Source organism: Balaenoptera physalus, assembly GCF_965194825.1.
Source record: "Balaenoptera physalus genome assembly, chromosome: 3".
Taxonomy (NCBI): Eukaryota; Metazoa; Chordata; class Mammalia; order Artiodactyla; family Balaenopteridae; genus Balaenoptera; species Balaenoptera physalus.
The window spans coordinates 179,460,141-179,473,669 of record NC_138890.1 but is presented as its reverse complement, the minus strand read 5'-3'; positions in this window follow the sequence as shown (position 1 = coordinate 179,473,669).

Below are 13,529 nucleotides of genomic sequence, written 5' to 3'. Positions count from 1 at the left end.
GCAGTTGTAAATAGGGTTGCTTTCTTTCTCTTCCTGATGGTTCATTATTAGTGTTTAGAAATGCAACTGGTTTCTGTGTATTGATTTTGCAACTTTACTGAATTTATTTATTAGTTCTAATAGTTTTTTTGTGGCATGAAGTGGAAAATTGGAATTCAAAACTCCCACTGTTTCTACCATATCCAGGTCGTCCACAACACGGAGGACAGCGGCTCCTAATATAACCTTCCCACGGTGCCTCTAAATGACATGTGGACTTTGGGTGAACTGGATCTGGGTAAGGCTTGGCTTCTATCTGGAAGTTTGATGTTTTCTCTGCTTTTCTGGCATGCTGTTGACATACATGATGTTTTGAAAAGTAATTGACTTTCCAGTAATTTCAAACATACAACTTTACATACATAAAAACAAGTCTTGTACCTTGATTAAATATACTCCTAAATATTGATGTTGACATTATTACAAATGGAATTGTTCTCAGAAATTCTTTTTCAGATTATTTTTTGCCAGCGTATGCATATAAGATAGATTTTCATGAATTGATATTTTGTTCTATAACTTTGCTTATTAATTAGTTGATTAGCTCAAATAATTTCTTTGCTGATTATAGGTAGTTTTATATATAAGATGATGTGACCCATGTTCTGTGAAGAGACACGGTTTTAATTTTTCCATTCACCCATGGATGCCTTTTATTTCTTTCCTCAAGATTCTGGGTAGAACTTCCAGTACACTATTGAGTAACGGTGATGAAGGCCAGCTTCCTGGCCCTGTTCCTGATTTCAGGAGTAAGTCTTTCAGTCTTTAACGTTGAGCATGATGTTTGCTGTGGCTTTTTGTACTACTCTTTTCCCTATTGAACAAATTTCCTTTTATTCCTGCTTTCTTGAGTGTTTTTCATGAAATAACACTGGATTTTCATTGTAGATTTTTTGCATGAATTGATATGGTTATGTGTTTTTACTTCACACCATTATTGGGGTTGAATACATTGCTTACTTTTAATATGTTGAGCAACCTGAAATTCCTGGTGTAGAGATACTTGCTTATGGCATTATCCATTTAAAGTTCTGTTGGTTTCATGTTGCTATTATTGTGTGATAGATTTTTACATTCATATTTGTAAGTTGTACTGGGGTAGTTTTCTTGTTTTTTTCCTGTATTTTTAAAATCTTTTTTAAAATAGTGGTTTTATTTCATTTTAATTGTTTATTTATTTTGGCCATGTCCCATGGCTTGTGGGATCTTAGTTCCCCAGTCAGGGATCGAACCCGAGCCCTTGGCAGTGAAAGCACAGAGTGCTAACCACTGGGCCACCAGAGAATTCCCCAGTTTTCTTTGTCAAGATGTATTTGTATAATCTGACTAGACTTGGCTTGGTGTAAGTGGTTTGGAGGGTTAGCATTAGGGCTGGGGCTGGTGTGAGGGTTGGGGCTGTGTATGGTTTATGGTTGCTGTGATGGTTTAAGTTTTATGGTTAATGAGTTATTTATGGGTATGGTTAATGAATATATTTTATGGTTTGGTTATGGTTATGGTTTTGTTCATTGGTTAAGGTTTATGGTTTTGGTCTCAGGGTGTTAGGGTTCTGTGTTAGAGTGGGTGTTAGGGTATGGGTGAGAATTGGGGTAGAGGTAGGATGTGGGTAGAGCATGGGTTAGGGTAAGGTACAGGTTTAGGGTACGGGTTAGGCTAAGGTTAGGTCAGGGCTTAGGGTCAGGATCAGAGTTTAGGGTTAGGGTCCATGTCAGGATTAGCGTCAAGGTTGAGCGAGGCCATTGTTTTCTGCTCCTCCAGTGCTGGATTCTCATTGATAGATGAATGAAATGTCTGCTCTGGTCACCCACTGTTTCAAATTGAGCTCAGCCTTAGTCAAGGGTTCTTAGGGCCTCAGAGGTCATGCAGGGTTTCCCACCACCCTCCCTCCTGGGAAGGGTGATGCAGGCCCCACTCTGTGTGGGCAGCCCCAGGTCCAGCATGGCCCTGACATGCAGGATACTAAGTAGACATGATGTAAGACTCAGTGCATCAGTCTGCCAGCCCCCAGGTGCTGCCTTTAAAAAAAAAAAATTAATTAATTAATTAATTTTTGGCTGTGTTGGGTCTTCATTGCTGCACGGAGGCTTTCTCTAGTTGCGGCGAGTGGGGGCTTCTCGTTGCAGTGGCTTCTCTTGTTACAGAGCACAGGCTCTAAGCGCGTGGGCTTCAGCAGTTGTGGCTCACGGGTTCTAGAGCTCAGGCTCAGTAGTTGTGGCGCACGGGCTTAGTTGCTCCACAGCATGTGGGATCTTCCCGGGCCAGGGCTCAAACCCGTGTCCCCTGCATTGGCAGGTGGATTCTTAACCACTGCGCCACCAGGGAAGTCTGGTGTTGTGTTCTTGAGGGCTGGCGGGGCCCTCTTGGGACTGGATGGATCCTTTGTTCCATCTGCACGGGTGTCCAAGCAGGTCTCAGAGCAGCCCGTGGCCTCTGAGCGTCCAGGCAGGCACCCACGTTCCTCCAGCTCAGGTTAGCCTTGGCCCCTCCAGCCCCCTTGGCCAATTACTGAGCTGATTGTGTCTTTACTCTTTAAAATTAAATCACTCTCTCCAGGTGGGCGAGAAGTTTACTTGTGAACTTGGTTAGGGTTAGGGGTTAGGGGTTAGGGGTTAGGGTCAGGGTTAGGGCTAGGGCTAGGGGTTAGGGTTAGGCTTAGGGTTGGGTTAGGGTTAGGGGTTAGGGTTAGGGTTTAGGTTTAGGGTTAGGGTTAGTGTTGGGTTAGGGTTAGGGTTAAGGTAGGGTTAGGGTTACTGTTGGGTTAGGGTTAGGGTTAAGGTAGGGTTAGGGTTAGGGTTTGGGTTAGGGTTAGGGTGTCCAGCCTTACGTCCCATTCAGCTGTGAGTGTAGATGTGGTCAGTCCAGTTGCATCACAGCCCCTGATCATATTTTGTAAGAATTCCTCTCTCTCTCACTGTCTTTCTTTTTTTATAATTAATTTTTATAATGGGGTGTAGCTGATTTGCAATGTTGTGTTTCTTGGTGCTGTACATCCACCTGAGTCACTTACAGAAAGACATCAATAAATTCTTTTCTAGTTTCTAGTAGTCAGATAGATGTTTTTTCTGTGAATAGCGTGTGCTGAGTCCAGTTCCTTGAGCAATGAGTATGTCTTGGCGATTACATTATTGGCGTATGGAACAGTATCTGTGCCAATTACAACCTCCTGGTTTATGCATCAGCGCACCACAGTTTTCCGCTTAAGCAGCCATAAGTGTGTTTTGTAAACGTGTGATGGTGTTCTGTTTGTAATTCAGTTCATGTTTGGCGATCTTTAGATTCCCTTTATAAGTGATATCTCATGATAAGTTTCTTTTGCTGTCTAACTTATTTCACTCTCAGTGACCGTACATAAGTCCCCCTGAGTTGCTGCAACTGGCCTCATTTCATGGATTTCAGGGCTGAGTAACATTCCGTTGTGCTTAAGTACCGAGTTTTCTTTCACCATTGTTTCCTTCCAAGGACTTTTAAGTTGTACCCAAGTCGAGGCTGTTGTAAAGATAGCAGCAGTAAACGGGGCGCCTGCGTCCTGTGGATTTTTGGTTTTTCCAAGATATAGGCCCATGAGTGGAAGCGCCCTATGCTTTGTAGCTCTGTGTTTTAGATGTTTTAGGAGACACAGTACACTTCTCCAGAGTGGCCGTTGGCAATTTACATTCCCCCCTTCAGCGTAACAAGGCTCCCTTTTCTCCTCTCCCTGTCCTGCATATCTGGTTTTTACCCTTTGTGAGGATGGTCCTTTTTTCTGATTCGGAGCGATACCTCTTTGTAGTGTTGATTTGCATTGCCCGCTTCTTTAGTGGGTCAAAAAGGGCGTATGCGTTTTTCCTGAATATATTCTGGAAGTTAAATTTGAGAGACACCTTTTTCTGTGTTTTTAATTGATTAATTAATTAATTTTATTTTTGGCTGTGTTGGGTCTTCGTTGCTGTGCGAAGGCTGTCTCTAGTTGTGGCAAGCGGGGGCCACTCTTCATCGCGGTGCGCGGGCCTCTCACTTCCGCGGCCTCTCTTGTTGCGGAGCACAGGCTCCAGACGCGCAGGCTCAGTAGTTGTGGCTCCCGGGCCTAGTTGCTCCGCGGCATGTGGGATCTTCCCAGACCAGGGCTCGAACCCGTGTCCCCTGCATTAGCAGGCGGAATCTCAACCACTGCGCCACCAGGGAAGACCCTTGAATAGTTTTGTATTTAAAATGTGTCTGTGGGGACTTCCCTGGTGACGCAGTGGTTAAGAGTCCGCCTGCCAATGCGGGGGACACGGGCTCGAGCCCTGGTCCGGGAAGCTCCCACATGCCGCAGAGCAACCAAGCCTGCGCGGCACAACTACTGAAGCCTGCGCGCCTAGAGCCCGTGCTCGCCCACAAGAGAAGCCACCGCAATGAGAAGCCCGTGCACCGCAACGAAGAGTAGCCCCGCTCGACGCAACTAGAGAAAGCCCACATGCAGCAACGTAGACCCAACGCAGCCAAACATAAATTAGAAACTACAATAAAATTTGCCTCTGAATAACTTTGAGTGAATTTGGTATAAGTTGTAAAGTTTGCATCTACGTTCACTTCATTCCAAATGGTTTCCAATTAATTGTTCCATAACTACTTTTAGAAACCTTTTGGGATAGAGACTCCATTTTAGTTTGAATTTCCAGCTTAATGGATTCAGCAGTCCTGTCAGTAGGGCACGCTGCCTCCAGTGACCTGTGAGGGAGGCGCGGCCTGCACTTCCTGCACTGACCAACAGTGAGTTTTTTCATACATTTCCGAATCAGTTAGATTCTTTGTTACGTTCTGTATTCCAGTCTTTGACACTCCCATATCCTAAGTAGCTAAGTTTGAATAGATTGTAAATTACTTGTTGGGTTGTAAAAATCTGTGGGTGTAGACAAATGCATAGTGACAGGTATTCACCACTAAAGTATCATATGGACTATTTCAACCACATATTCCATAAACTGTTTACCATTGTCAGTTTTGCCTTTTCTAGAATGTCATATAAATGAGGTTATACAGTGTGTAGCACTTCAGACTGGATTCTTTCACTTAGCAATGCAAGTGTTAGATGCATCTATTTTTTTTTTTTTTTTTTGCACGGGTTGATGGTCCATTCCTTTATATCTCTGAATACTATTGCATTGCATGTATATGAGAGGAAAAATAGTTTTCCCTCTACACTTCTATGTTCTTTATTGAGATCTCACTTGTAATGAAAAAGAGACGAACTGGAGAAAACAATCAGAAGTTTAATATATACCATGCGTACCTCCTGTATACTTGAAAGATACCCAGGAAAACTGAGTCACTCCCTGAAATGGCCCAAGCCATTACCTTAAATGCTATCTTCTGCTGAGAACAAAAGAAAGATGTTAGGGAATGGAGGAAGCGATTTAAGGGATGTTATTAGTCAAAGCCCAGTAAACAAGGGTATGGTTGTTACACAGATTTACATCCAGGCCTATTTCATTGACAAGCTTTTTTTTTTTTAAACATTTATTTACTTGGCTGTGCCGGGTCTCAGTTGCGGCCTGTGGAATCTTTAGTTGCGGCATGCGGGCTCTTAATTGCAGCATGCGGTATCTAGTTCCCTGACCAGGGATTGAACCCTGGTCCCCTGCATTGGGAGCATGGAGTCTTAACCACTGGACCAGCAGGGAAGTCCCAACAAGCTTTTCTTGATATTTAGTCATCATTCAATTCCTGGTCCAGAGAGGGACATACCCATACAAATGGAGAGATCCTTAATAAATGTAAATTTACCTCCTAAAAGGGCATTTTCTACTTGGTTTTGAAAGATTCTCCTGGGTCTGCTGTTTCTTAAATGAATCAGTCCAAAATAATCCTTTTGTCAAATGGGCATATTTTGGGGTGGTGTATTCTTCTCCCCTTGACATGTATGTGCCCTAATTTGCTTATGAATTCATCTACAGAAGGACATCCTGATATCTTTAAGTTTTTAGCCATTATGAATAGAGCTGCTGTGCATTACTTGATGCTAGTTTTGGTTTGAACACAGTTTTTCAAAGCAGTTGTCTAAATACAAGAGGTACACTTCTTGGATCCTAAGGTGAGACTTTTTAGATTTGGAAAAAACTGCCAAACTGTCTTCCAAAGTTGGTTATACGTGCATTCCACCAGCATCTTGAGTATACTCTTGTATGCTTATTTACTGCCTGTTTATCTTCTTGGGCCAGGTGTGTGTTTCAATCTTTACCAAATTTTAATGGCGTTGTTGGCATAATTTGAGTACAAATCCTTTATCAGATATGTGTTTTGGAAATAGTTTCTTGCAGTTTGTGGTTTGTCTTCCGGTTTTCTGAATAAGGTCACCAGACCCAAAGTCATGTAGATTATCTCTTTTTTTTCTAGGACTTTTATAGTTTGGTAATTTAAATTTGTCTATGGGCAATTTTGAGTGAATTTTGGTTTAAGTTGTAAAGTTTGTGTCTACATTCATTTCATTGTATATGGTTTGTAATTAATTGCTCCTTAAGCATCTTTTGAGAAGACACAGTGAGATACTTGGCTCCATTTCAGTTTGGATTTCCAAATTTAGTGTATACAGCAGAACTGCCTTCCGGATGAGGCCTCTGGGTTTGTGAGTGCGGCGCTCCCGGCACTTCTCTGACGTCCCACAGGGGGCGCCGAACCCACCTGTCTGACCCTGGGGGCACAGGTGCACCCTGCCCACAGACTTTGCTCCGTGACAAGCAGACAGGAGCTTTGTCTCCTGTCAGGGCTTAGGTTTCTGGACCATGAGGCATTGTCCACACTGACAGCAGCTGGGTTTTCTCAGGAACCACTGGTGAGGAGACTCCACAAGAGGAAAAAATGAGCAAGTGTGGAGAATCTTCCTGTGCAGCTGACTGCTGGGTGGGTGGGGCATATCTTCAGGGGCCTCAGGAGAGAAAGGGTTTAATGTGGAATACTGTGCGCTTTTAGTTAGTTTTCTGTGCCGTGTAGATGGTGACCAGTGTCGTTCTTTGGAGTCTGGTGTCTAGTTTTCCTGGCACTGTTTGTTGATGGCTTTGGGTAGAATAAACATTTTAATAGTAGTAATTTTTCTGATGCATGAGCATGGAATATTGTTTTCTATTGTGTGTTCAGTTTCTTTATCAATGCTTTATAGTTTTCTGAGTATAGGTCTTTCATGTCCTTGGTTAAATTTATTGCTAAATAGTTTGTTCTTTTTGATGGAATTGTAAATGGGATTGTTTTCTTAATTTTTCTTGCTGGTGGTTCATTATTAGTGTATAGAAACAAAACTGATTTGTGTATATTGAGTCCATATTTTGCAACTTTACTGAATTTATTTTTTAACATATTTTTTGAAGTAATGTGAAAAATTGCAATACTAAAATCTCAGTGTCTACTGCACCCCAGGTAATCCACAGGACCCAAGACATGGTAGCTACTAATATACTCTTCCCACGGTGCCTCTTAATGCCATGCGGACTCCTACAAGGGAAATAAGTATCACACCTTTGGTTGAACTTGGTCTGGGTAAGTCTTGGTCTCTATAACAAAATTTGATGTCTGTCTTATCTGATTTTCTGGCATGATACTGACATGGTTGTCTAGAAAAGTAATTTACTTTCCAGTAATTTAAAATGTACAGAAAAGTTGCAATAATGGCAAAAAGTACTCACATTTGCCACGTCACACAAAATGCTCTGTGTGTTTTGCCCAAGGAACCAGCACATAACCCCTAAATGAGGAAATCCTGATGTCCACATTATAATTTAATACTCAGCCCCACTTCAACTTTCACCTGCTGTCCCAACTGTATGAAAATGTCTTTTTCCATCCTGATCCAGTTTTCTTTTTCTGGAACCATTACTGAGTTTCCCCCTCATTTGGACAACCTTGATGGATTTGAAGCAGACAAGATGAGTATGGGATCTAGGTGGCCTTTTCTGTATGGCTTTTTTCACTAAGAATGTTTTTAATGTTCATTTTTGTAACAAATATCAGCGCTACACTTTTTTTTTCTTTGCTATTAAAAATGCAAAACATGACTTTAGCATTTAATTCACTTTACGTATACAGGTTTGTGGTATTAACTACTTTCATATAGTTGCACAAACAAGTTAACTAACATGTGTACCTCCTGTGTGCATGGCAGATACCCAGGAAATTGAGTAACACCCTGAAACGGCCCAAGACATCACCTTAAACACCGTCTTTATCTAAAAGGAAAAAAAAGGAAGGCTATAGTTGTTTCTGTCTGCATTCATTTGATTGTATATGGTTTCCAACTGATGTTGTATAACTAGTTGTGGAGAAGTCATGGGATAGGTGGCTTCATTTCAGTTTGAATTTCCAAATTTCGTGGATTCTGCAGGCTTGATACAAGGTATACAAACTTCATATTGGATCAGGGCATCCCATGGTGTAACTGATATTCATGATTTGTTAAACAGTTAAAGTTCTGTGTGATATGAGTTCATCCCGGAGTAATCCAGGTTAGCTTCTGTTATACATTTGTCCCAGGATGAAAGGACAAGAGAAATAAGGCCTGATTTATAAAAGTGCCTTCAAACTAATCGATACTGAAGTATAGTTGACCTACAATGTGGTGTTAATTTCTACTGTACAGCAAAGTGATTCATATATACATACATACATATATACATATTTTTCATATTCTTTTCCATTATGGTTTATTACAGGGTATTGAATACAGTTCCCTGTGCTGTACAGTAAGACCTTGTTTATCCATCTTATATATAATAATTTGCATCTACTAATCCCAAACTCCCAATCCATCCCTCTCCTGTGTCTTCCCCTTGACAACCACAAGTCTGTTTTCTATATTTGAGAGTCTGTTTTTGTTCTGTAGATAGGTTCATTTGGGTCTCATTTTATAATCCACATATAAGTGATATCATATGGTATTTGTCGTTCTCTGTCTGACTTACTTCACTTTGTATGATAATCTCTAGGTCCATCCATGTAGCTGCAGATGGCATTATTTCATTCTGTTTTATGGCTGAGTAATATTCCATTGTATATATGTATCACATCTTCTATATCCATTCATCTGTTGAGGGACATTCAGGTTGCTTCCATGTCTTGGCTATTGTGAATAGTGCTGCTGTGAATACTGGGGTGCATGTATCTTTTCGAATTATAGTTTTGTCTGGATATGTGTCCAGGAGTGGGATTGCTGGTTCATATGGTAATTCTAGTTTTAGTTTTTGAGGACCCTCCATACTGTTTTCCATAGTGGCTGCATCAATTTACATTCCCACCAGTAGTGTAGGAGGGTTCCCTTTTCTCCACACCCCCTCGAGCATTTATTTCTAGACACTTGAATGATGGCCATTCTGACCACTATGAGGTGATAACTCACTGTAGTTTTGATTTGCATTCTCTAATAATTAGCGACGTGGAGCATCTTTTCATGTGCCTATTGGCCATCTGTATGTCTTTGCAGAAATGTCTATTTAGACCTTCTGCCTATTTTTTAATTTTTTTTCTTTTTTGAGTTGTATGAGCTGTTTGTATATTTTAGAATGAGGCCCTTGTTGGTTGCATCATTTGCGCGTATTTTCTCCCAAACAGCACAGGTTCTGGAACGACTGGATACCCACATGCAGAAGAATAAACTTGGACCCTTACCTCCCCTCACCCCGTATAAAAAAATCAACGCAAAATGGACCAAAGGCCTAGATGCAAGAACCAAAATTATAAAACTCGTAGAAGAAAACATGAGAGTAAATCTTCATGACCTTGGATTTAGTCATGATTTCTTAGATCTGCTACCAAAAGCACAAGCAACAAAAGACAAAATAGATGAATTGGACTTCCTCAAAATGAAAAACAGTTGTGTATAAAAGGAGCAAGGAATAAGATAATCCACCATCCAAAATGGCACAAGATGTTTGCAAACCATGTATCTGATAAAGGACTGTAGCCCACCAGCCAAGCCCCCGGTGGTCCAGTGGAGTGTCTGTGTGGCCCCTCCCGTCCTCGGTGATCAGGGGCTCTCAGGCCCCACAGCACCCGAGGGGTGGACACTGGTCATCTTCTGCACCCTCAAGGAGTGAGCGCTGGATGGTCTTGAGCCCAGATGCACTCCCATTACTGCCCTCAAAGGCTGACAGCTTCAGCATGCCTCCAGAAGGACACAGAGTATTTTCAAGTCTTTGAGAACCAAGAGAACCGTCTTCACTTTTCTGAAAAGGGCATCTTATTATTTCACAGCATGACCATTTTCAACCTGGCTCTCAGGGGTGCCCTCCCACCTTCTTTATTTCTCTGAGAGTGGCCATGGTGGTTTGGCTGTCCCCAATCGCCACACCAGGTGACAGGCCGGTGGGGCCAGATCCTGGTGGTCCTTAGCTTCATTGGAGACTAACCCAGACTCTCAGCCTGAGATTGAACGTGGATGTCCCTGCTTCTCCCCATCACCGATTCTCATCTCCTCCTCTATCTCTTTTCCTGTTGCTTTTCAGCCTCAGATTTACCTGTTGGTCACCACTCAGTTCCCGCAGAGCCCAGAGATTTCTCCTTGATGGAAAGGTTCTGGAAAATCAGAGGGATAAATGAAGAATGCAGCTGATTCCTGCCTTGTGCTGACGCCCAAGAGGGTGAGGAGAGTGAGTGTTTTCTCATTAGAATTTTAAATCCTCCAAGTAATAGATCATTTGGGGGGGGCATCCGATATCTTCCTGCTCATTCTAATAATGTCATTCCTGAATTTTAATGGGGTAAATAATTTAAACCATAAATATGCTGAGGGGGAGATCCATTTAAAAAATGTTAGAGGTAACTCCAAGGGATTTACAACAAACAAGGACACAGAACCCTGTGTCCAGACACTGGCTGAGAGATTCCTACCCTGAGCCGCAGTCCCCTGGAGGGCGGAGTGGCCATGACTCTCCTCCCGCAGGTGAGCCTACACAGGCACATCCCACGTGGGACCACTGCATCACAGAATCTTAGAGTGGCCAATGGCAGGCAGCTGGCTAGAGATGCGGAGAAGAGAAAACTGCCCAGCAGCCTGGGACAACCCCGGGGTGAGGCCTTAGGAAGGGCCAGTGTCAGAGCCTCAGAGATAACTTGAAGAGAGTTCAGGCTGTTAGGGACATCATTAGAGATGTACTTAGGGACATATTCAGGGCCTTAGTTATGGACAGGATCAGGGCATTATTTAGTGACAGCTTAGACTATAAGGGACAGTGTCAGGGCCTAAGTTAGGGACAGTGTCAGTGCTTCAGTTAGAGATAACGTGAGAGCCTTAGTTAGACACAGTTCAGGCTGTTACTTAGGGATATCTTCAGGGCCTTCGAGCCAGCATCATGGCCATAATTAGAACCAGTGTCAGGGTGTTAGTCAGGGCCAAAACTAGGGTGTTAGTTAGGGAAAAAGTCAGGTCATTAGTTACAGACAGTGTCAGGGTTTTGGGTAGGGACAGCGGCAAGTCCTGAGTTAAGAGGAGTGTCGGAGCCTCACTTATCCTGACGTCAGGATGTCAGTTAGGGAGAGTCAGGACACTAGAATGTCAGATTCCGAGGTAGAGACAGCATCAGGGCCTCACTTAGGGACAGCGTCAGGGCTTACTTTGGGACGGTTTCAGGACCTTAGTAAGACATGGGTGAGGATATTAGCTCAGGATAATGTCAGGACTTTAGATATTGACGGCAGCAGGGCCTTAGTTAGACACAGTGTCAGGGCCTGCCTTAGGACTAGCATCAGAGCCTCTGTTAGGTACCGTGTCAGGGCCTGAGTTAGGAATAGTGTTAGGGCATTAGTTAGGGACAGTTTTGGGCCGGATTTAGGACGAGCATCTAGGCCTTAGTTAGGGACAGTGTCACGGCCTTGGGACTAAAATCAGGGCCTGAGTTAGGCACAGCATAAGGGCTTCAGTTAGCATAAGAGGCAGGACATTTGCTAGGGACAGGGTTAGGGTAAAGTCTAGGGATCGTGTTAGGAAATGACCTAGGGATAGTGTCAAGACCTTAGTCCCTGAGAGTATCAGGGCCTTATTTAGGACCAGTGTCAGGGCTTCAGGTAGGGACAGCGTCAGTGCCTGACTCTGGGAGAGCGACAGGGCCTGAGTGAGGCCTAGCGTCAGGCCCTTAGCTGGGGACACTGTCAGGGCATGATGTAGGGGCAGCATCACGGCCTTTGTTGCATCAGCATTAGGGTCTTAGTTAAAGACATGATCAGGGCCTGAGTTAGTCACAGTGTCAAGGCCTCAGTTAGGCATAGCTTCAGGGACTGAGTTACGGACAGCCTCAGGTCTTCACTTAGGACAGCGACAGGGCTTTCTTAGGGACGGTGTCAGGACCTTGGTTAGAGATGGGTCAGGATATTAGCTCAGGATAGTGTCCGGATTTTAGTTATTGCCAGCAGCAGGGCCTATATTAGAGATAGATTCCGGGCCTTAGTTAGAGACAGTGTCAGGGCCTTAGTTAGGACTAGTCAGAGCTTTAGTTATCGAGAGCGTTAGGGTTTCAGTTAGGATAAGAAGCAGGACATTAGCTGCAGACACAGTCAGGTTCAAGGCCAGGGAAAGTGTCAGGAAATGAGCGAGGGATAGCGTGAAAGCCTTAGTTATTGAGAGCATGAGGGCCTTAGTTAGGACCAGCGTCAGGGCCTTAATCAGGACCAGTGTCAGGGCTTCACGTACGGACAGCGTCAGAGCCTAACTAAGGTACGGCAACAGGGCCTAAGTGAGGCCTATCTTTGGGGCCTGAGTAAGGGACAGTGTCAGGGCATGACCTAGGAGCAGCATAAGGGCCTCTGTAGGATCAGCATTTGGGTCTTCGGTAAAGACATTCTCAGGGCCTCTGTTAGGGACAGCCTCAGGGCTTCATTTAGGGACAGCGTCAGGGCTTACTTTGGGACAGTTTCAGGACCTTGGGAAGACATGGGTCAGGATATTAGCTCAGGATAATGTCAGAACTTTAGATATTGACGGCAGCAGGGCCTTAGAGACTGTCTCAGCCTGACTTAGGAGTAGCATCAGAGCCTTTGTAAGGTACAGTGTCAGGGACTGAGTTAGGTGTAGTGTCAGGGCCTTAGTTAGGGACAGTGTCAGGGCCTGAGTTAGGAAGAGCCTCCAGTCCTCAGTTAGGGCCAGGGTCATGGCCTCGGGACTAATTTCAGGCCCTTAGTTAGGAACAGCATCAGGGATTTATTTAGCATAAGAAGTTCGACATTAGTTAAAGACAAGGTTAGGTTAAGGTCTAGGGATCGTGTCAGGACATGACCTAGGGATAGTGTCAAGACCTTAGTTACTTAGGGCATCAGGGCCTAATTTAGGACCAGTGTCAGGGCTTCAGGTAGGGATAGCGTCAGAGCCTGACATAGGGAGAGCGACAGGGCTTGAGTGAGGCCTAGTGTCAGAGCCTTAGCTAGGGATAGTATCAGGGCATGACTTAGGAGCAGCATAAGGGCCTTGGTAGGATCAGCCTCAGGGGCTTTGTTAAAGACATTATCAGGGCCTCTGTTAGGGACAGTCTCAGGGCCTCACTTAGGGACAGCGTCAGGGC